The following is a 24910-nucleotide window of genomic DNA, read 5'->3' as shown; positions in this document are numbered from 1 at the left end:
CACTCCACACCACCCCAGTTCAGACATGGCCATATGCAAATCTGTTCGACCCTGTGCCTCATGGGAACAGTCCAGCCTGAACTTCCAAGCCATACCTTCCCTGGACCGGAAACAAGCTACCGAGGACTGGTTTCTGGCATTCCAGCCGTCTTTAGCCCGGCTTGCTTGAATCCAGTGGTGTGGAGAGCATGGGACTCAAGTCTCAGCATACCCATCCCACTCTGGGTGACAAATGCAAAAACCAAAGTTGATGGACAGAATGCAGAACTATGTCATACATTCACCCAAGTACAGACATCTGGGTCTAAATCCATAGTTTTTTTGCACTCCACACCAATCCAGTTCAGACATGGCCATATGCAAATAGGTCTGACCCTGTGCCTCATAGGAACAGTCCAGCCCGAACTGCCAAGCCATGCCTTCCCTGGACCGGAAACACGCTACTGAGGACTGGTTTCTGGCATTCCAGCCGTCTTCAGCCCGGCTTGCTTGAATCCAGTGGTGTGGAGAGCATGATCCTCAAGTCTGAGCATACCCATCCCACTCGGGGTGACAAATGCAAAAACCACAGTTGATGGACAGACTGCAGAACAATGTCATACATTCACCCCTGTACAGAGATCTTGGCCTAAATTCATCGTTTTTTTGCACTCCACACCATCCCAGTTCAGACATGGCCATATGCAAATCTGTCTGACCCTGTGCCTCATGGGAACAGTCCAGCCCGAACTGCCAAGCCATGCCTTCCCTGGACCGGAAACAAGCTACCGAGGACCGGTTATTGGCATTCCAGCCGTCTTCAGCCCGGCTTGCTTGAATCCAGTGGTGTGGAGAGCATGGGACTCACGTCTGAGCATACCCATCCCACTCGGGGTGACAAATGCAAAAACCACAGTTGATGGACAGAATTCAGAACAATGTCATACATTCACCCCAGTACAGAGATCTGAGCCTAAATCCATAATTTTTTTGCACTCCACACCACCCCAGTTCAGACATGGCCATATGCAAATCTGTCTGACCCTGTGCCTCATGGGAACAGTCCAGCCCGAACTGCCAAGCCATGCCTTCCCTGGACCGGAAATAAGATACCGAGGACCGGTTTCTGGCATTACAGCCGTCTTCAGCCCGGCTTGCTTGAATCCAGTGGTGTAGAGAGCATAGGACTCACGTCTGAGCATACCCATCCAACTCGGGGTGACAAATGCAAAAACCACAGTTGATGGACAGAATGCAGAACAATGTCATAGATTCACCCCATTACAGAGATCGGGGCCTAAATCAATTGTTTTTTTGCACTCCACACCACTTCAGTTCAGACATGACCATATGCAAATCTGTCTGACCCTGTGCCTCATGGGAACAGTCCACCCCGAACTGCCAAGCCATGTATTCCCTGGACCGGAAACAAGCTACCGAGGACAGGTTTCCGGCATTCTAGACATCTTCAGCCCGGCTTGCTTGAATCAAGTGGTGTGGAGACCATGGGACTCACGTCTGAGCATACCCATCCCACTCAGGGTGACAAATGCAAAAACCACAGTTGATGGACAGAATGCAGAACAATGTCATACATTGACCCCAGTACATAGATCTGGGCCTAAATCCATCCTTTTTTTGCACTCCACACCACCCCAGATCAGACATGGCCATATGCAAATCAGTCTGACCCTGTGCCTCATGGGAACAGTCCAGCCTGAACTGCCAAGCCATGCCTTCCCTGGACCGGAACCAAGCTACCCAGGACCGGTTTCTGGTATTCCAGCCGTCTTCAGCCCAGCTTGCTTGAATCCAGTGGTGTGGAGAGCATGGGACTCACGTCTGAGCATACCCATCCCACTTGGGGGGACAAATGCAAAAACCACAGTTGATGAACAGAATGCAGAACAATGTCATACATTCAACCTAGTACAGAAATCTTGGCCTACATCCATTGTTTTTTGCACTCCACACCACCCCAGTTCAGACATGGCCATATGCAAATCTGTCTGACACTGTGCTTCATGGGAACAGTCCAGCCTGACCTGCCAAGCCATGCCTTCCCTGGACCGGAAACAAGCTACCGAGGACCGGTTTCTGGCATTCCAGCCGTCTTTAGCCCGGCTTGCTTGAATCCAGTGGTGTGGAGAGCATGGGACTCAAGTCCCAGCATACCCATCCAACTCTGGGTGACAAATGCAAAAACCAAAGTTGATGGACAGAATGCAGAACATTGTCATAGATTCACCCCAGTACAGAGATCGGGGCCTAAATCAATTATTTTTTTGCACTCCACACCACTTCAGTTCAGACATGACCATATGCAAATCAATCTGACCCTGTGCCTCATGGGAACAGTCCAGCCCGAACTGCCAAGCCATGCCTTCCCTGGACCAGAAACAAGCTACCGAGGACCGGTTTCTGGCATTCCAGCCGTCTTCAGCCCGGCTTGCTTGAATCCAGTGGTGTGGAGAGCATGGGACTCACGTCTGAGCATTCCCATCCCACTCGGGTGACGAATGCAAAAACCACAGTTGATGGACAGAATGCAGAACAATGTCATACATTCACCCCAGTACAGAGATCTGGGCCTACATCCATTGTTTTTAGCACTCCACACCACCCCAGTTCAGACATGGCCATATGCAAATCCATCTGACCCTGTGCCTTGTAGTGTAGTTCCTAGTTTCCCACTAGGCCCTGCGCATTGGAATAACATAAACAGTAGTATCGACGTGGAACTGCGGATATTCCAGGCCTCCACTGACTATGCTAAACTTAATTGGGTTGTGTTACCAACTAGCTCAGAGGTCACTGGAAACTTTCTTCTCTGCATAGGAAGTGATCAGCTTCCCTGGCACAGACAAGAAGAGATTCAGCTTTCCAACAACCCTGCATCATGACAACTTTGCTCCTCAGATCAAGAGTCAATCTCTAGGGTCGTGTGAAACAATAGACATGTATTTCACTCAGTCAGTCTAGTGCAGTTTACTTTCACGAGATGTAGAGAATAGAGAGACGGGCGTTTGTCAATAAAGGGTTAACATTTATTGAACAGTCTTTCTTCTCGTACAAGAGAAATGTATTGCCACAATTGCAAGAATTGTTATTATAAAAAGTACGTACAGTAAGATAAGGATTGCGAAATAGAACTGTAAAAGCATTGATATGGTTTCTTAGCCATACAATGGTTTAAAAGTAATAAAACATATATACAGTCATATATACTGTAGGAGAGTAGGGTCTGCTATCCTATGGTCACCCCAAATTTTTGCTTTTTGCTTCACTGGTTTCTGACTTAATGTGGCTGTGGGCCTGCTAATCAGACCCACAGCCTGCTGTTCTCTCTCTAAATTACTGCCAATGCACTCTAGGTGCATTACGAATTGGAACTGGTTCACCTTATGAGCCCCTGTATAAGTGCACCCTAGGTGCCCAGGGCATAGGTGTATCCAAGGCCTACCAGGGGCTGCAGCATGTATTATGCCACCCCTGGCCTGGCCTCCATATTTGACACAACTGGCTGATCACTCAGCTGGGGTAAGTCGGTGTAACCACCTCTTACTTAGGTACAGTATGTCTGTGCCTAACCCTAAACTGGACACATATGTTCCTATCAGCCACTCCTATGGAAGGCCTCATCAATCCTGGAGGCAGAGTGCTTGGAAATATGTGAGATGGTGCTCTAGCATGAGCTGAGCCTGTCTGCAGCTGTCGGGAACAACTCCCTAAGCTGTTCCGGGATATTGCCATACCATATACTCTTAAGTGCATTATAATCCTCGCGGTTAAATGCTATCTTTGGTTTGGCTTTATCAAAACATGTCGAGTAAGGTGTCATACGAATTGGAATACTATCCCCTCGCCAATTCTGGCGACGGGGATAGCATTCCACCCTTCTAGAGGGACACGACATGTGTGTAGCCTTAACCCCGGTTAAAGTTAAACAGAGCCTCAGCTCCACAAAATGGACGCTGCCACCACAGACACAAGTCTGGCCTCCTGCTGCTGACCGAAACTCGGCAGATGGTGGCCTGGACAAAGGGTTTCCTGCCTTGGGAGGTGCGAGCACCACCCCAGACAGGATTTTGTGTATTGGGTAGGACAGGGCTGAATAGAATCAGACATGCCCGGGGCACACAAGGTGTCCCCGTGCATAGGCCAGCCCAAACCGGTTCTGGGGCCTTCCAGCCCCAGTCCTGGCGCGGAGCTGGACAAAGGAAAGGGGGTGTAACCGCCCCCCTTCCTGGTTCCTCCCAGAGGAGGGACCTAGTAGGTGATCCACCCCCTAGATTGGAATAAGAGGGGGAGCAGTGCCATTGCACAGCAGATCATCCCGAAATCAACTTAAAACTAAGAAGAAGACTGGACTTCGACATTCTGCTGCACAGAAGACTGAAGAAGAATCTCCCTTGTGGCCAAGGAGTGACCACCCTGTGAACACAGGTACCAACCAGCAACTCGACGTCTGCTTTGCCGCCGCCTCCCGCCGGAGCCCGAGCCCAGAGCCCGACAAGAACCAGATTCCCAGACCTCTCAGAGCCCGATCCACAGTCCCTGCAAAGAAGGGACCCGTGGAGGCACCGAGTGACGTGGGACCGGACCTCTTGAAAGACACCCGAATAGCTGACTGCGCAGCTTCTGAGGCATCCTCGACGTTGTGCTTTGGGGATTGAGAACCCCCACCACCGAGCAGCCCTTGCACCGAAGATCAGCCCTCCAGCATCTCCACGATCTGCGTGGGGCCCTTTTGCATTGTGCCACTCGACGCGCCATCCCGGCCACTAGCCACGCGGCCAGCGGCCATCTTGGCGACGAACCCGAAGATTTAAACAGCAGGTCTGGTTGCTCCAGACCTACCCAAGCTCCTGTGAAAAGGAGCACCCGCTCTGACCTTGCTGGTCCGAGTGAACAGCATCTTTCAACTTCTGCGTGGGTTGCATTTGCCAAGGCCTGTTTGCTCCGATCAGGTCGCCGACACCGCCAACAGCGAGAAGCCTACGTGGGACAGCTCGTGACCGACTCCTGGACGTCCTCGACCCCGGGTATCCACGTGGCTGCAGAAAGAAGCTACCCGACAACGCCTGTTTGCACCCGACATCACCTGGTTCCACTCTGGTTCCACGGCAGTCACTGGCTAGTGACTTTGAACACTGTCCCCTCTGCTTTCAGGTCTTCACATCTACAGATCCACCCTTGGATCCACCGGAACTCTTCTCATCGAGCCGCCTGCAGCATCTCCTGCTCCAAGCACCATCGACCAGCGTGACGAAACCCGACACATCTTCGACCCTGTGCACCCGCTTCCTGTGGGTGAGGTAACTCAGCTCCGCCGGTGCTCCTGCACTGGTACACATCCCAAGGGCCTGTGTTTTAAGTTTCAGCTCCGTAGGTCACTCGGAAGGTTCCTAACTTTCTAACTTTGTGCTTTTTACGCACCATAGACTTTGTATTGAGAAGTGCGTGCACTTTGGACACTGCACCCGAGTCCCGTGGGCCTTTCCCGACTTAGTTAACTCCAGTCTCGAATAGTTCCAGCGATTCCCAAGGCCCTAGGCCTCTTCACTTTCCTCCTGGTATCCCTTATACCACTTATTTAGTATATGGTTTAGGTGGCCCCTAGGGCTCATCCATATTGTGCAACTTTTGTATATTTTAAACTGTCTTGTGATTTAACGCTTGTGCTTCTGTGCTCATAAAGAGTCCAGGGGATTTTAATAGTTAATAAATCAATATATATTTTCAATATATATCTGTGTGGTGTCCCTTTCATTTGGTATTCAAGGGGGTTGTGTATGGTATAACAGCTGGCTTCACATGCCTTTCAGAGTTTAGCCTAAGACTGCTTTGTCCACGTTACCACTAGGATAACTGGTCTACAAGGTTGAATTACAACCATCATCATAAGGGTTGCTTGGCATGGTACAAAGTGATCACTAGAACTAGTGAGCATTATATACCAGGCCAACTTCTCACATATACATTAGGCTAACATACTCAACTGGTGCTTCTAACTAAGCCTACCCCAGTGTGCCTGACTTAAGCCTAACACGTAGAAGGGGAGTAAGTAAGTAGCTTTAAGTTAAGTTGGTTTTGCCAAGGTTTGTTTCAAGAATTCTCGTCTAAGGGTTTAGTCAACACCATACCTCTGAATAGAATGATGGAGGATTGGTATCTCCTTCAGGGGTCACTCTCGATATCCCAGTCACCCGCGAGGGTAGACCGGAAACGCCGGAGCTGGATTTCTCTGCACGAGAAAGGCAGCGGGTCTCTTCAGCGCGTCGAGGAAGGAGGGGGGACAGCGTCCGCGGGCAGCTGGAATCTGCTGGATGTCTTCGCAGAGAGACGGCTGTTCAACTCCTAAGCGTACTGCACCATCGTTCGCGCTTTAGCAGCGATAATGGTATCAGTAGCTTCACCACCAAGGGGACAGCAGGCTGCAGCGACAGAGTGCTAGATTTACCAACACGGGGTCTTGCAGGCAGCTGGCACCAGCAACAGTAGCTCATTGCTTAAGGCAACGTTGGTAATATTTATACCTGACAGGTGCCGGGTTTGACGCAAGTTTGCTGGACATAAGACGTCAATTAAAGATGTCACTAGGAAGTGATAGTTATCAGTTGCTCATTAGAGTTCCATTACTAATCAAAACAAAGCAAGCGGGATTTCCAGGTTTGCTGAGTTTTTATCTTGTTGAAGAACTCGGAGTGTTAATCTAGGAATATCAGATAGTGACTTCTGCTATGTCATTTGCACTAATTGGTCGCAAAGGAAGTGGCAGCGAGCTATGCTGGAATGTGGCTCTGTTCGTGTGAGGCCAGAGATGACTTTTCTGAAAATCGCACTTGAACGGTTATGCCAATATAGGGAATACATGGATTTATAGCCGAATAGGGGCATAAGGTCACAGTATCGATCAGGAACCTAGATAAACACGCAACAGCCTCATGGGAACAGTCCAGCCTGAACAGCCAAGCCATACCTTCCCTGGACCGGAAACAAGCTACCGAGGACTGGTTTCTGGCATTCCAGCCGTCTTTAGCCCGGCTTACTTGAATCCAGTGGTGTGGAGAGCATGGGAGTGGGACTCAAGTCTCAGCATACCCATCCCACTCTGGGTGACAAATGCAAAAACCAAAGTTGATGGACAGAATGCAGAACAATGTCATAGATTCACCCCAGTACAGAGATCGGGGCCTAAATCAATCGTTTTTTTGCACTCCACACCACTTCAGTTCAGACATGACCATTTGCAAATCAGTCTGACCCTGTGCCTCATGGGAACAGTCCAGCCCGAACTGCCAAGCCATGCCTTCCCTTGACCAGAAACAAGCTACTGAGGACTGGTTTCTGGCATTCCAGCCATCTTCAGCCCAGCTTGCTTGAATTCAGTGGTGTGGAGAGCATGGGACTCACATCTGAGCATACCCATCCCACTCGGGGTGACAAATTGCAAAAACCACAGTTGATGGACAGAATGCAGAACAATGTCATACATTCACCCCAGTATAGAGATCTGGGCCTAAATCCATCGTTTTTTTGCACTCTACACCACCCCAGTTCAGACATGGCCATATGCAAATCAGTCTGACCATGTGCCTCATTGGAACTGTCCAGCCCAAACTGCCAAGCCATGCCTTCCCTGGACCGGAAACACGCTACTGAGGACCGGTTTCTGGCATTCCAGCCGTCTTCAGCCCGGCTTGCTTGAATCAAGTGGTGTGGAGACCATGGGACTCACGTCTGAGCATACCCATCCCACTCAGGGTGACAAATGCAAAAACCACAGTTGATGGACAGAATGCAGAACAATGTCATACATTAACCCCAGTACATAGATCTGGGCCTAAATCCATCTTTTTTTTTGCACTCCACACCACCCCAGATCAGACATGGCCATATGCAAATCAGTCTGACCCTGTGCCTCATGGGAACAGTCCAGCCTGAACTGCCAAGCCATGCCTTCCCTGGACCGGAAACAAGCTACCCAGGACCGGTTTCTGGTATTCCAGCCGTCTTCAGCCCGGCTTGCTTGAATCCAGTGGTGTGGAGAGCATGGGACTCACGTCTGAGCATACCCATCCCACTCAGGGGGACAAATGCAAAAACCACAGTTGATGGACAGAATGCAGAACAATGTCATACATTCAACCTAGTACAGAAATCTGGGCCTACATCCATTGTTTTTTGCACTCCACACCACCCCAGTTCAGACATGGCCATATGCAAATCTGTCTGACCCTGTGCCTCATGGGAACAGTCCAGCCTGACCTGCCAAGCCATGCCTTCCCTGGACCGGAAACAAGCTACCGAGGACCGGTTTCTGGCATTCCAGCCGTCTTTAGCCCGGCTTGCTTGAATCCAGTGGTGTGGAGAGCATGGGACTCAAGTCTCAGCATACCCATTCAACTCTGGGTGACAAATGCAAAAACCAAAGTTGAAGGACAGAATGCAGAACATTGTCATAGATTCACCCCAGTACAGAGATCGGGGCCTAAATCAATCATTTTTTTGCACTCCACACCACTTCAGTTCAGACATCACCATATGCAAATCAGTCTGACCCTGTGCCTCATGGGAACAGTCCAGCCCGAACTGCCAAGCCATGCCTTCCCTGGACCAGAAACAAGCTACCGAGGACCGGTTTCTGGCATTCCAGCCATTTTCAGCCTGGCTTGCATGAATCCAGTGGTGTGGAGAGCATGGGACTCACGTCTGAGCATACCCATCCCACTTGGGGTGACAAATTGCAAAAACCACAGTTGATGGACAGAATGCAGAACAATCTCATACATTCACCCCAGTATAGAGATCTGGGCCTAAATCCATCGTTTTTTTGCACTCACACCATCCCAGTTCAGACATGGCCATATGCAAATCAGTCTGACCCTGTGCCTCATTGGAACAGTCCAGCCCAAACTGCCAAGCCATGCCTTCCCTGGACCGGAAACAAGCTACCGAGGACCGGTTTCTGGCATTCCAGCCGTCTTCAGCCCGACTTGCTTGAATTAGGCATGAGCGGGAAATCCGTTACGCTCGCGGATTTTGCGGATTTTTGGGAAATCGGCAATCCTCGAATTTTGCGGATTTCCCGCAAAATCCGCAAAAAAAATCCGCGAGCGTAACGGGTTCAAAAGTTGAACCCCCACTCATGCAACTATTTTACAATGGCGCCAGCAAGCTGCCAGCGCCGTTGTAAAATAGTTACAAAGTTAGCTTGCACAGGAACTACTAGATAAAACGAAGCAGGTGCTTCCTGTGCAAGCTAACTTTGTAACTATTTTACAACGGCGCTGGCAGCTTGCTGGCGCCATTGTAAAATAGTTACAGCCTTACACAGGTCACTCAAGGGACCCCTGCACCCTTCAGGGCGATTGCATAGTAACACACACATGGTCACTCGAACTAGTTGATGCTCAAATTCAGTGACTCATTCATTAGCCCAAAAACAATCATGAGCGTCTTCAAGGCTGGACAGGTGTGCCTCTTCCCTAATCTACTGTGGAAATTCAGCTGTGATGCTGGGTAGAGGCCTTTGCATCCTTGACTTTCATGAGCGCAATCCCCGTGCTGTTCCTGTGACCAGGAGCTTCTTTCTCTTCATATGATTGTGTTCGCACGGGTTGCTGCAAGTTCGCACGCGTTTTGTAAATTTTCGCAATTTGCAAAATTGTACAAAACCCTCGCGAACTTGCAGAAACCCGTGCGAACATAAAAAAAAATTCGCGCGGATTCGCGGATTTTGCGGATTTTGGCAATCCGCAAATTCGCAAATCCGCAAATTCGCGGATTGCCAATCTGCAAAATCCGCTCCTGCCTAGCTTGAATCCAGTGGTGTGGAGAGCATGGGACTCACGTCCGAGCATACCCATTCCACTCGGGGTGACAAATGCAAAACCCACAGTTGATGGACAGAATGCAGAACAATGTCATAGATTCACCCCAGTACAGAGATCTGGGCCTAAATCCATCGTTTTTTTGCACTCCACACCACCCCAGTTCAGACATGGCCATATGCAAATCTGTCTGACCCTTTGCCTCATTCGAACAGTCCAGCCTGAACTGCCAAGCCATGCCTTCCCTGGACCGGAAACAAGCTACCGAGGACCGGTTTCTGGCATTCCAGCCGTCTTTAGCCCGGCTTGCTTGAATCCAGTGGTGTGGAGAGCATGGGACTCAAGTCTCAGCATACCCATCCAACTCTGGGTGACAAATGCAAAAACCAAAGTTGATGGACAGAATGCAGATCATTGTCATAGATTCATCCCAGTACAGAGATCGGGGCCTAAATCAATCATTTTTTTGCACTCCACACCACTTCAGTTCAGACATGACCATATGCAAATCAGTCTGACCCTGTGCCTCATGGGAACAGTCCAGCCCGAACTGCCAAGCCATGCCTTCCCTGGACCAGAAACAAGCTACCGAAGACCGGTTTCTGGCAATCCAGCCATCTTCAGCCCGGCTTGCTTGAATCCAGTGGTGTGGAGAGCATGGGACTCACGTCTGAGCTTACCCATCCCACTTGGGGTGACAAATTGCAAAAACCACAGTTGATGGACAGAATGCAGAACAATGTCATACATTCACCCCAGTATAGAGATCTGGGCAAAAATCCATTGTTTTTTTGCACTCCACACCACCCCAGTTCATACATGGCCATTGGCAAATCAGTCTGACCCTGTGCCTCATAGGAACAGTCCAGCCAGAACTGACAAGCCATGCCTTCCCTGGACCGGAAACAAGCTACCGAGGACCGGTTTCTGGCATTCCAGCCGTCTTCAGCCCGGCTTGCTAAATCCAGTGGTGTGGAGAGCATGGGACTCAAGTCTGAGCATACCCATCCCACTTGGGGTGACAAATGCAAAAACTACAGTTGATGAACAGAATGCAGAACAATGTCATACATTCACCCCAGTACAGAGATCTGTGTCTAAATCCATAGTTTTTTTGCACTCCACACCACTCCAGTTCAGACATGGCCATATGCAAATCAGTCTGACCCTGTGCCCCATGGGAACAGTCCAGCCCGAACTGCCAAGCCATGCCTTCCCTGGACCGAAAACAAGCTACCGAGGACCGGTTTCTGGCATTCCAGCCGTCTTCAACACAGCTTGCCTGAATCCAGTGGTGTGGAGAGCATGGTACTCACGTCTGAGCATACCTATCCCACTCGGGGTGACAAATGCAAAAACCAAAGTTGATGGACAGAATTCAGAACAATGTCATACATTCACACCAGTACAGAGATCTGGGCCTAAATCCATCGTTTTTTTGCACTCCACACCACCCCAGTTCGGACATGGCCATATGCAAATCTGTCTGACCCTGTGCCTCATGGGAACAATCCAGCCCGAACGGCCAAGCCATGCCTTCCCTGGACCGGAAACAAGCTACCGAGGACGCGATTCTGGCATTCCAGCCGTCTTCAGCCCGGCTTGCTTAAATCCAGTGGTGTTGAGAGCATGGGACTCATGTCTGAGCATACCCATCCCACTTGGGGTGACAAATGCAAAAACCACAGTGGATGGACAGAATGCAGTACAATGTCATACATTCACCCCAGTACAGAGATCTGTGTCTAAATCCATAGTTTTTTGCACTCCACATGTGAGAAGTTGGCCAGGTATATAATGCTCACTAATTCTAGTGATCACTTTGTACCATGCCAAGCAACCCTTATGATGATTGGTTGTAATTCATCCTTGTAGACCAGTTATCCTAATGGTAACGTGGACAATGTAAATCTAAATGTGGCGTATTTGTATAGCGCGAACAGTGACCCGGAGGCATCCCGGCGCTTGTACTCCTACCACAAGGGAACCCCTCCTGGCTGTTCCTTGTGGGGTGTCCACTCCTGGGCATCCCATGGTGAAACCAGGCATCCCTTGTGTATCAGGGGGCCTTTGTGGAGACTAAGCAAGCTATTGCCCAGAGTTGCAGCGTGGGACCCATGCTTAGAATCAGCACTGAGGCGAGAATATCCGATCAGAGGAATTTAAGCCCGAACCCGCCGAGGCGGGAATCGAACCCTGGTCCCTGGCCAGCGTTCTGCATCAAGGTCTGCCGCTCTAAGCATTGAGCCACACTTCTCCACAAAGCAGTCTTAGGCTAAACTCTGAAAGGCATGTGAATCCAGCTGTATTACCATACACAACCCCCTTGAATACCACATGAAAGGACACCACACAGATATATATTGAAAATATATATTGATTTATTAACTATAAAATCCCCTGGACTCTTTATGAGCACAGAAGCACAAGCGTTAAATCACAAGACAGTTTAAAATACACAAAAGTAGCACAATATGGATAAGCCATAGGGGCCACCTAAACCATATACTAAGAAAGTGGTATAAGAGATACCAATCGGAAAGGGAACAGGCCTAGGGCCTTGGGAATCGCTGGAGCTATTCGAGACTAGCAGTGACTAAGTCGGGAAAGGCCCGCGGGACTCGGGTGCAGTGTTTAAAGTGCACGCACTCACCAATGGAAAGTCTATGGTGCGTAAAAAGTACAAAGTTAGATAGTTCAGAACCTTCCGAGTGACCTAGAACGCTGAAACTTAAGACACAGGCCCGTGAGATGTGTACCAGTGTAGGAACACTGGCGGAGCTGGGTTACCTCACCCACAGGAAATGGGTGCACAGGGTCGAAGTAGTGTCGGGTTTCGTCACGCTGGTCGATGGTGCTTGGAGCTGAAGATGCTGCAGGTGGCTCGAAGTGAAGAGTTCCGGTGGATCCAAGGGTGGATCTGAAGATGTGAAGACCTGAAAGCAGAGGGGACAATGTTCAAAGTCACTAGCCAGTGACTACCGTGGAACCACGTGGACACCAGGGGTCGAGGACGTCCAGGAGTCAGTCACGAGCTGTCCCACGCAGGCTTCTCACTGTTGGCGGTGTCGGCAACTTGATCAGAGCAAACAGGCCTTGGCTAATGCAAGCCACGCAGGAGTCGAAAGAGGCTTAACACTCGTACCAGCAAGGGCAGAGCGAGTGCTCCTTTTCACAGGAGCTTGGGCAAGTCTGCAGCAACCAGACCCGCAGTGTAGTTTGTCGGTTTCGTCGCCAAGATGGCTGCTGACCACGTGGCTAGTGGCCAGGATGGCGCGTTGAGTGGCACAATGCAAAAGGGCTCCACGCAGATCATGGAGATGCTGGGGGGCTGATCTTCAGTTCAAGGGCTGCTCGGTGGTGGGGGATCTCAGTCCCCAAAGCACAACGTCAAGGATGCCTCGGTTGCTGGGCAGTCATCTTTTCGGGTGTCTTCCAAGAGGTCCGGTCCCACGTCACTCGGTGCCTCCACGGGTCCCTTCTTTGCAGGGACTGTGGATCAGGCTGTGAGAGGTCTGGGAGTCTGGGTCTTGTCAGGCTCTGGGCTCGGGCTCCGGCGGGAGGCGGCGGCAAAGCAGATGTCGAGTTGCTGGTTGGTGCCTGTGTTCACAGGGTGGCCACTCCTAGGCCACAAGGGAGATTCTCTTCAGTCTTCTGAGCAGCAGAATGTCGAAGTCCAGTCTTCTTCTTTATTTCAAGTTGATTCAGGATGATCTGCTGTGCAATGGCACTGCTCCCACTCTTATTCCCAATCTGAGGGGTGGATCACCTACTAGGTCCCTCCTCTGGAAGGAACCAGGAAGGGGGGCGGTTACAGCCCCTTTCCTTTGTCCAGCTCCTCACCAGGCCTGGGTCTGGAAAGTCCCAGGACCAGTTTGGACTGGCTTATGCACGGGGACACCTTGTGTGCCCCGGGCATGTCTGATTCTATTCAGCCCTGTCCTACCCAATACACAAAACCCTGTCTGGGGTGGTGCTCGCACCTCCCAAGGCAGGAAACCCTTTGTCCAAGCCTCCCTCGCTGGAAGGACTCCCAGCAGCAGGAGGTCAGACTCGTGTCTGTGGTGGCAGCATCCATTTTGTGATGCTGAGGCTCTGGTTAACTTTAACCGGGGTTAAGGTTACACACATGTCGTGTCCCTCTAGAAGGGTGGAATGCTATCCCCGTCGATAGAACTGTCGAGGGGATAGTATTCCAATTTGTATGACACCTTACTCGACATGTTTTGATAAAGCCAAACCAAAGATAGCATTTAACCGAGAGGATTATAATGCACTTAAGAGTATATGGTATGGCAGGTAGGGTGTTAAAATATCGATTACAAAAATATAGCTGACATAAATATTGTTGTAAAAATATCGTTTACAAAAATATCGACACCCTATACTTAAACAGGTAAGTACATAAATATCGACTCCAAAATATCGTTGTAATTAATATAGATGTAAAAAATATCGACTTTTTAAAATAATTAAAATTACATTAAATAATAAATAAATATAAGTACTATTAACAAAATACATTACATTACTTTTATTTTTTAACTATTTCAAAAAAATGTACTACACTTTTTAATTATAAACTGAATAAATGTGGACATATAAATTGATTTTACACATTACTTTATATACCAACAATAATACATACATATAATTAAAATACCCCTTTACCCAAAAACCCAAAACTGACCCTGAACCCTAAAAATACCCCTTTACCCAAAAACATTTTCACTAAAAAAATCCTGTACACACACCTAAAATCAATTAAAAAATTAACATAATAATTACATAATTATTATTCAATTAACTAATTGAAATTAATTAACTATTATTTATTACACTATTTATATTCATTTAAAACATTAATTTATCTATTATTTCAATATATTTAAATACCCCTTTACAGAAAAACTGAAAACTGACCCTGAACCCAAAAAATACCCCTTTACCCAAGAACTGAAAACTGACCCTGAACCCTAAAAATACCCCTTTACCCAAAAACTGAAAACTGACCCTGAAGCCTAAAAATACCCCTTTACCCAAAAACTGAAAACTGACCCTGAACCCTAAAAATACCCCTTTACCCAAAAACTGAAAACTGACCCTGAAGCCTAAAAATACCCCTTTACCCAAAAACTGAAAACTGACCCTGAACCCTAAAAATACCCCTTTACCCAAAAACATTTTCACTAAAAAAATCCTGTACACACACCTAAAATTAATTAAAAAATTAACATAATTAATTAAATAATTATTATTCAATTAACTAATTGAAATTAATTAACTATTATTTATTACACTATTTATATTCATTTAAAACATTAATTAATGTATTATTTCATTATATTTAAATTACTTCCCACCCTACTCCCCTATAAACCCACAACCCGCTACGGAACTATTAATACTAAATTCAACTGAAAATACATTATTATATAATAATATACTACTAAAAATACTACTTTGACTACAAATATTCATTAAAAACACTACATTACTTATAATTATTTAAAAAACGATATTATTGTAAACTATGTTTTTGTAAACGATATTTATTACAACTATATTAATGTTAACGATATTACTTACCTGTCTGTCGATATTCTGGTCAGACGATATTTTTGTCATCGATATTTCTTCCTGTAGATATTTTTGCAGCGATATTTAGGTTAGTCGATATTTTTACGACGATATTCCTGCTCTGTACCGTATGGCAATATCCCGGAACAGCTTAGGGAGTGGTTTCTGACAGCTGCAGACAGGCTCAGCTCATGCTAGAGCACCACCTCACATATTTCCAAGCACTCTGCCTCCCGGATTGATGAGGCCTTCCATAGGAGTGGCTGATAGGAACATATGTGTCCAGTTTAAGGTTAGATATAGGGATACTAAATGTAAGCAAGAGGTGATTACACCAACTTACCCCAGCTGAGTGATCAGCCAGTTGTGTCAAATATGGAGGCCAGGCCAGGGGTGGCACAATACATGCTGCAGCCCCTGGTAGGCCTTGGAAACATCTACGCCCTGGGTACCTAGGGTACCCTGTTACAGAGGCCTATAAGGTGAACCAGTTCTGATTCGTAATGCACCTAAAGTGCATTGGCAGTAATTTAGACAGAGAACAGCAGGCTGTGGGTCTGATTAGCAGGCCCACAGCCACATTAAGTCATAAACCGGTGAAGCAAAAAGCCAAAATTTGGGGTGACCATAGGATAGCAGACCCTACTCTCCTACACCACACCACTCCAGTTCAGACATGGCTATATGCAAATAGGTCTGACCATGTGCCTCATAGGAACAGTCCAGCCCGAACTGCCAAGCCATGCCTTCCCTCGACCGGAAACACGCTACCGAGGACCGGTTTCTGGCATTCCAGCCATCTTCAGCCCGGCTTGCTTGAATCCAGTGGTGTGGAGAGCTTGAGACTCACGTCTGAGCATACCCATGCCACTCGGGGTGACAAATGCAAAAATCACAGTTGATGAACAGAATGCAGAACAATGTCATACATTCACCCCAGTACAGAGATCTAGGCCTAAATCCATCGTTTTTTTGCACTCCACACCACCCTGTTCAGACATGGCCATATGCAAATCAGTCTGACCCTGTGCCCCATGGGAACAGTCCAGCCCGAAGTGCCAAGCCATGCCTTCCCTGGACCGGAAACAAGCTACCCAGGACCGGTTTCTGGCATTCCAGCAGTCTTCAACACGGCTTGCTTGAATCCAGTGGTGTGGAGAGCATGGAACTCACGTCTGAGCATACCCATCCCACTCGGGGTGACAAATGCAAAAACCACAGTTGATGGACAGAATTCAGAACAATGTCATACATTCACACCAGTGCAGAGATCTGGGACTAAATCCATCGTTTTTTTGCACTCCACACCACCCCAGTTCAGACATGGCCATATGCAAAATTGTCTGACCCTGTGCCTCATGGGAACAGTCCAGCCCGAAATGCCAAGCCATGCCTTCCCTGGACCGGAAACAAGCTACCGAGGACCGGTTTCTGGCATTCCAGCCGTCTTCAGCCCGGCTTGCTTAAATCCAGTGGTGTGGAGAGCATGACCCGCAAGTCTGAGCATACCCATCCCACTCGGGGGGACAAATGCAAAAACCACAGTTGATGGACAGAATGCAGAACAATGTCATACATTCACACCAGTACAGAGATCTGGGCCTAAATCCATAGTTTGTTTGCACCCCTCACCACCCCAGTTCACATATGGCCATATGCAAATAAGTCTGACCCTGTGCCTCATGGGAACAGTCCAGCCTGAACTGCTAAGCCATGCCTTCCCTGGACCAAAAAAAAACTACCCAGGACCGGTTTCTTGCATTCCAGCTGTCTTCATCCCGGCTTGCTTGAATCCAGTGGTGTGTTGAGCATTAGACGCACGTCTGAGCGTACCCATCCCACTCGGGGTGACAAATGCAAAAACCACAGTTGATGGACAGAATGCAGAACAATGTCATACATTCACCCCAGTACAGAGATCTGGGCCTAAATCCATTGTTTTTTGCACTCCACACCACCCCAGTTCAGATATGGCCATATGCAAATCAGTCTGACCCTGTGCCTCATGGGAACAGTCCAGCACGAGCTGCCAAGAAAATGCCTTCCCTGGACCGGAAACAAGCTACTGAGGACCGGTTTCTGGCATTCCAGCCGTCTTTAGCCCGGCTTGCTTGAATCCAGTGGTGTGGAGAGCATGGGACTCACGTCTGAGCATACCCATCCCACTCGGGGTAACAAATGCAAAAACCACAGTAGATGGACAGAATTCAGAACAATGTCATACATTCACTCCAGTACAGAGATCTGGGCCTAAATCCATAGTTTTTTTGCACTCCACACCACCCCAGTTCAGACATGGCCCTATGCAAATCAGTCTGACCCTGTGCCTCATGGGAACAGTCCAGCCCGAACTGCCATGCCATGCCTACACTGGACCGGAAACAAGCTACCCAGGACCGGTTTCTGGTATTCCAGCCGTCTTCAGCCCGGCTTGCTTGAGTCCAGTGGTGTGGAGAGCATGGGACTCACGTCTGAGCATACCCATCCCACTCGGGGTGACAAATGCAAAAACCACAGGTGATGGACAGAATGCAGAACAATGTCATACATTCACCCCAGTACATAGATCTGGGCCTAAATCCATCGTTTATTTGCACTCTACACCACCCCAGTTCAGACATGGCCATATGCAAATCAGTCTGATCCTGTGCCTCATGGGAACAGTCCAGCCCGAAACTGCCAAGCCATGCCTTCCCTGGACCAGAAACAAGCTACCGAGGACCGGTTTCTGGCATTCCAGCCGTCTTCTGCCCGGCTTGATTGAATCCAGTGGTGTGGAGAGCTTGGGACTCACGTCTGAGCATACCCATGCCACTCGGGGTGACAAATGCAAAAATCACAGTTGATGAACAGAATGCAGAACAATGTCATACATTCACCCCAGTACAGTTATCTATGCCTAAATCCATAGTTTTTTTTGCACCCCTCACCACCCCAGTTCACACATGGCCATATGCAAATCAGTCTGACCCTGTGCCTCATGGGAACAGTCCAGCCCGAACTGCCAAGCCATGCCTTCCCTGGACCGGAAACAAACTACAGAAGACTGGTTTCTTGCATTCCAGCCGTCTTCAGCCCGGCTTGCTTAAATCCAGTGGTGTGGAGAGCATTAGACTCACGTCTGAGCATACCCATCCCACTCGGGGTGACAAATGCAAAAACCACAGTAGATGGACAGAATGCAGAACAATGTCATACATTCACCCCAGTACAGAGATCTGGGCCTAAATCCATTGTTTTTTGCACTCCACACCACCCCAGTTCAGATATGGCTATATGCAAATCAGTCTGACCCTGTGTCTCATGGGAACAGTCCAGCCCGAGCTGCCAAGCCATGCCTTCCCTGGACCGGAAACAAGCTACTGAGGACCGGTTTCTGGCATTCCAGCCATCTTTAGCCCGGCTTGCTTGAATCCAGTGGTGTGGAGAGCATGGGACTCACGTCTGAGCATACCCATCCCACTCGGGGTAACAAATGCAAAAACCACAGTTGATGGACAGAATGCAGAACAATGTCATACATTCACACCAGTACAGCGATCTGGGCCTAAATCCATAGTTTTTTTGCACCCCTCACCACCCCAGTTCACACATGGCCATATGCAAATCAGTCTGACCCTGTGCCTCATGGGAACAGTCCAGCCCGAACTGCCAAGCCATGCCTTCTCTGAACCGGAAACAAACTACCCAGGACCGGTTTCTTGCATTCAAGCCATCTTCAACACGGCTTGCTTGAATCCAGTGGTGTGGAGAGCATGGGACTCACGTCTGAGCATACCCATCCCACTCGGGGTGACAAATGCAAAAACCACAGTTGATGGACAGAATGCAGAACAATGTCATACATTCACCCCAGTACATAGATCTGGGCCTAAATCCATTGTTTTTGCACTCCACACCACCCCAGTTCAGATATAACCATATGCAAATCAGTCTGACCATGTGCCTCATGGGAACAGTCCAGCCCGAGCTGCCAAGCCATGCCTTCCCTGGACCGGAAAAAAGCTACTGAGGACCGGTTTCTGGCATTCCAGCCGTCTTTAGCCCGGCTTGCTTGAATCCAGTGGTGTGGAGAGCATGGGACTCACGTCTGAGCATACCCATCCCACTCGGGGTAACAAATGCAAAAATCACAGTTGATGGACAGAATGCAGAACAATGTCATACATTCACCCCAGTACAGAGATCTGGGCCTAAATCCATTGTTTATTTGCACTCTACACCACCCCAGTTCAGACATGGCCCTATGCAAATCAGTCTGATCCTGTGCCTCATGGGAACAGTCCAGCCTGAAACTGCCAAGCCATGCCTTCCCTGCACCGGAAACAAGCTACCGAGGACCGGTTTCTGGCATTCCAGCCGTCTTCAGCCCGGCTTGCTTGAATCCAGTGGTGTGGAGAGCTTGGGACTCACGTCTGAGCATACCCATGCCACTCGGGGTGACAAATGCAAAAATCACAGTTGATGAACAGAATGCAGAACAATGTCATACATTCACCCCAGTACAGTTATCTATGCCTAAATCCATAGTTTTTTTTGCACCCCTCACCACCCCAGTTCACACATGGCCATATGCAAATCAGTCTGACCCTGTGCCTCATGGGAACAGTCCAGCCCGAACTGCCAAGCCATGCCTTCCCTGGACCGGAAACAAACTACAGAAGACTGGTTTCTTGCATTCCAGCCGTCTTCAGCCCGGCTTGCTTAAATCCAGTGGTGTGGAGAGCATTAGACTCACGTCTGAGCATACCCATCCCACTCGGGGTGACAAATGCAAAAACCACAGTAGATGGACAGAATGCAGAACAATGTCATACATTCACCCCAGTACAGAGATCTGGGCCTAAATCCATTGTTTTTTGCACTCCACACCACCCCAGTTCAGATATGGCTATATGCAAATCAGTCTGACCCTGTGTCTCATGGGAACAGTCCAGCCCGAGCTGCCAAGCCATGCCTTCCCTGGACCGGAAACAAGCTACTGAGGACCGGTTTCTGGCATTCCAGCCATCTTTAGCCCGGCTTGCTTGAATCCAGTGGTGTGGAGAGCATGGGACTCACGTCTGAGCATACCCATCCCACTCGGGGTAACAAATGCAAAAACCACAGTTGATGGACAGAATGCAGAACAATGTCATACATTCACACCAGTACAGCGATCTGGGCCTAAATCCATAGTTTTTTTGCACCCCTCACCACCCCAGTTCACACATGGCCATATGCAAATCAGTCTGACCCTGTGCCTCATGGGAACAGTCCAGCCCGAACTGCCAAGCCATGCCTTCTCTGAACCGGAAACAAACTACCCAGGACCGGTTTCTTGCATTCAAGCCATCTTCAACACGGCTTGCTTGAATCCAGTGGTGTGGAGAGCATGGGACTCACGTCTGAGCATACCCATCCCACTCGGGGTGACAAATGCAAAAACCACAGTTGATGGACAGAATGCAGAACAATGTCATACATTCACCCCAGTACATAGATCTGGGCCTAAATCCATTGTTTTTGCACTCCACACCACCCCAGTTCAGATATAACCATATGCAAATCAGTCTGACCATGTGCCTCATGGGAACAGTCCAGCCCGAGCTGCCAAGCCATGCCTTCCCTGGACCGGAAAAAAGCTACTGAGGACCGGTTTCTGGCATTCCAGCCGTCTTTAGCCCGGCTTGCTTGAATCCAGTGGTGTGGAGAGCATGGGACTCACGTCTGAGCATACCCATCCCACTCGGGGTAACAAATGCAAAAATCACAGTTGATGGACAGAATGCAGAACAATGTCATACATTCACCCCAGTACAGAGATCTGGGCCTAAATCCATTGTTTATTTGCACTCTACACCACCCCAGTTCAGACATGGCCCTATGCAAATCAGTCTGATCCTGTGCCTCATGGGAACAGTCCAGCCTGAAACTGCCAAGCCATGCCTTCCCTGCACCGGAAACAAGCTACCGAGGACCGGTTTCTGGCATTCCAGCCGTCTTCAGCCCGGCTTGCTTGAATCCAGTGGTGTGGAGAGCTTGGGACTCATGTCTGAGCATACCCATGCCACTCGGGGTGACAAATGCAAAAATCACAGTTGATGAACAGAATGCAGAACAATGTCATACATTTACCCCAGTACAGAGATCTAGGCCTAAATCCATCGTTTTTTTGCACTCCACACCAGCCTGTTCAGACATGGCCATATGCAAATCTGTCTGACCCTGTGCCTCATGGGAACAGTCCAGCCTGACCTGCCAAGCCATGCCTTCCCTGGACCGGAAACAAGCTACAGAGGACCGGTTTCTGGCATTCCAGCCGTCTTCATCACGGCTTGCTTGAATCCAGTGGTGTGGAGAGCATGGGACTCACATCTGAGCATACCCATCCCACTCGGGGTAACAAATGCAAAAACCACAGTTGATGGACAGAATTCAGAACAATGTCATACATTCACACCAGTACAGAGATCTGGGCCTAAATCCATCTTTTTTTGCACTCCACACCACCCCAGTTCAGATATAACCATATGCAAATCTGTCTGACCCTGTGCCTCATGGGAACAGTCCAGCCTGACCTGCCAAGCCATGCCTTCCCTGGACCGGAAACAAGCTACCCAGGACCGGTATCTGGTATTCCAGCAGTCTTCAGCCCGGTTTGCTTGAATCCAGTGGTGTGGAGAGCATGGGACTCACGTCTGAGCATACCCAACCCACTCGGGGTAACAAATGCAAAAATCACAGTAGATGGACAGAATGCAGAACAATGTCATACATTCACCCCAGTACAGAGATCTGGGCCTAAATCCATAGTTTTTTTTCACTCCACACCACCCCAGTTCAGATATGGCCCTATGCAAATCAGTCTGACCCTGTGCCTAATGGGAACAGTCCAGCCCGAACTGCCAAGCCATGACTACACTGGTTCGGAAACAAGCTACCCAGGACAGGTTTCTGGTATTCCAGCCGTCTTCAGCCCGGCTTGCTTGAGTCCAGTGGTGTGGAGAGCATGGGACTCACGTCTGAGCATACCCATCCCACTCGGGGTGACAAATGCAAAAACCACAGTTGATGGACAGAATGCAGAACAATGTCATACATTCACCCCAGTACAGAGATCTGGGCCTAAATCCATTGTTTATTTGCACTCTACACCACCCCAGTTCAGACATGGCCCTATGCAAATCAGTCTGATCCTGTGCCTCATGGGAACAGTCCAGCCTGAAACTGCCAAGCCATGCCTTCCCTGCACCAGAAACAAGCTACCGAGGACCGGTTTCTGGCATTCCAGCCGTCTTCAGCCCGGCTTGCTTGAATCCAGTGGTGTGGAGAGCTTGGGACTCATGTCTGAGCATACCCATGCCACTCGGGGTGACAAATGCAAAAATCACAGTTGATGAACAGAATGCAGAACAATGGCATACATTTACCCCAGTACAGAGATCTAGGCCTAAATCCATCATTTTTTTGCACTCCACACCAGCCTGTTCAGACATGGCCATATGCAAATCTGTCTGACCCTGTGCCTCATGGGAACAGTCCAGCCTGACCTGCCAAGCCATGCCTTCCCTGGACCGGAAACAAGCTACAGAGGACCGGTTTCTGGCATTCCAGCCGTCTTCAACACGGCTTGCTTGAATCCAGTGGTGTGGAGAGCATGGGACTCACATCTGAGCATACCCATCCCACTCGGGGTGACAAATGCAAAATTGATGGACAGAATTCAGAACAATGTCATACATTCACACCAGTACAGAGATCTGGGCCTAAATCCATCTTTTTTTGCACTCCACACCACCCCAGTTCAGACATCGCCATATGCAAATCTGTCTGACCCTGTGCCTCATGGGAACAGTCGAGCCCGAACTGCCAAGCCATGCCTTCCCTGGACCGGATACAAGCTACCGACGACCGGTTTCTAGCATTCCATCCATCTTCAGCCCGGCTTGCTTGAATTCAGTGGTGTGGAGAGCATGACCCTCAAGTCTGAGCATACCCATCCCACTCGGGGTGACAAATGCAAAAACCACAGTTGATGGACAGAATGCAGAACAATGTCATACATTCACACCAGTACAGAGATCTGGGCGTAAATCCATAGTTTTTTTGCACCCCACACCACCCCAGTTCAGACATGGCCATTTGCAAATCGTCTGACCCTGTGCCTCATGGGAACAGTCCAGCCCGAACTGCCAAGCCATGCCTTCCCTGGACCGGAAACAAGCTACCCAGGACTGGTATCTGGTATTCCAGCAGTCTTCAGCCCGGCTTGCTTGAATCCAGTGGTGTGGAGAGCATGGGACTCACATCTGAGCATACCCATCCCACTCGGGGTAACAAATGCAAAAATCACAGTAGATGGACAGAATGCAGAACAATGTCATACATTCACCCCAGTACAGAGATCTGGGCCTAAATCCATAGTTTTTTTGCACTCCACACCACCCCAGTTCAGACATGGCCCTATGCAAATCAGTCTGACCCTGTGCCTAATGGGAACAGTCCAGCCCAAACTGCCAAGCCATGACTACACTGGTTCGGAAACAAGCTACCCAGGACAGGTTTCTGGTATTCCAGCCGTCTTCAGCCCGGCTTGCTTGAGTCCAGTGGTGTGGAGAGCATGGGACTCACGTCTGAGCATACCCATCCCACTCGGGGTGACAAATGCAAAAACCACAGTTGATGGACAGAATGCAGAACAATGTCATACATTCACCCCAGTACAGAGATCTGGGCCTAAATCCATTGTTTATTTGCACTCTACACCACCCCAGTTCAGACATGGCCCTATGCAAATCAGTCTGATCCTGTGCCTCATGGGAACAGTCCAGCCTGAAACTGCCAAGCCATGCCTTCCCTGCACCGGAAACAAGCTACCGAGGACCGGTTTCTGGCATTCCAGCCGTCTTCAACACGGCTTGCTTGAATCCAGTGGTGTGGAGAGCATGGGACTCACGTCTGAGCATACCCATCCCACTCGGGGTGACAAATGCAAAAACCACAGTTGATGGACAGAATGCAGAACAATGTCATACATTCACCCCAGTACATAGATCTGGGCCTAAATCCATTGTTTTTGCACTCCACACCACCCCAGTTCAGATATAACCATATGCAAATCAGTCTGACCATGTGCCTCATGGGAACAGTCCAGCCCGAGCTGCCAAGCCATGCCTTCCCTGGACCGGAAAAAAGCTACTGAGGACCGGTTTCTGGCATTCCAGCCGTCTTTAGCCCGGCTTGCTTGAATCCAGTGGTGTGGAGAGCATGGGACTCACGTCTGAGCATACCCATCCCACTCGGGGTAACAAATGCAAAAATCACAGTAGATGGACAGAATGCAGAACAATGTCATACATTCACCCCAGTACAGAGATCTGGGCCTATATCCATAGTTTTTTTGCACTCCACACCACCCCAGTTCAGACATGGCCCTATGCAAATCAGTCTGACCCTGTGCCTAATGGGAACAGTCCAGCCCGAACTGCCAAGCCATGCCTACACTGGTTCGGAAACAAGCTACCCAGGACAGG

The sequence above is a fragment of the Lissotriton vulgaris genome, chromosome 4_1 (assembly GCF_964263255.1).
Source record: "Lissotriton vulgaris chromosome 4_1, aLisVul1.2, whole genome shotgun sequence".
Lineage (NCBI taxonomy): Eukaryota > Metazoa > Chordata > Amphibia > Caudata > Salamandridae > Lissotriton > Lissotriton vulgaris.
This window is presented reverse-complemented; position numbering follows the sequence as displayed.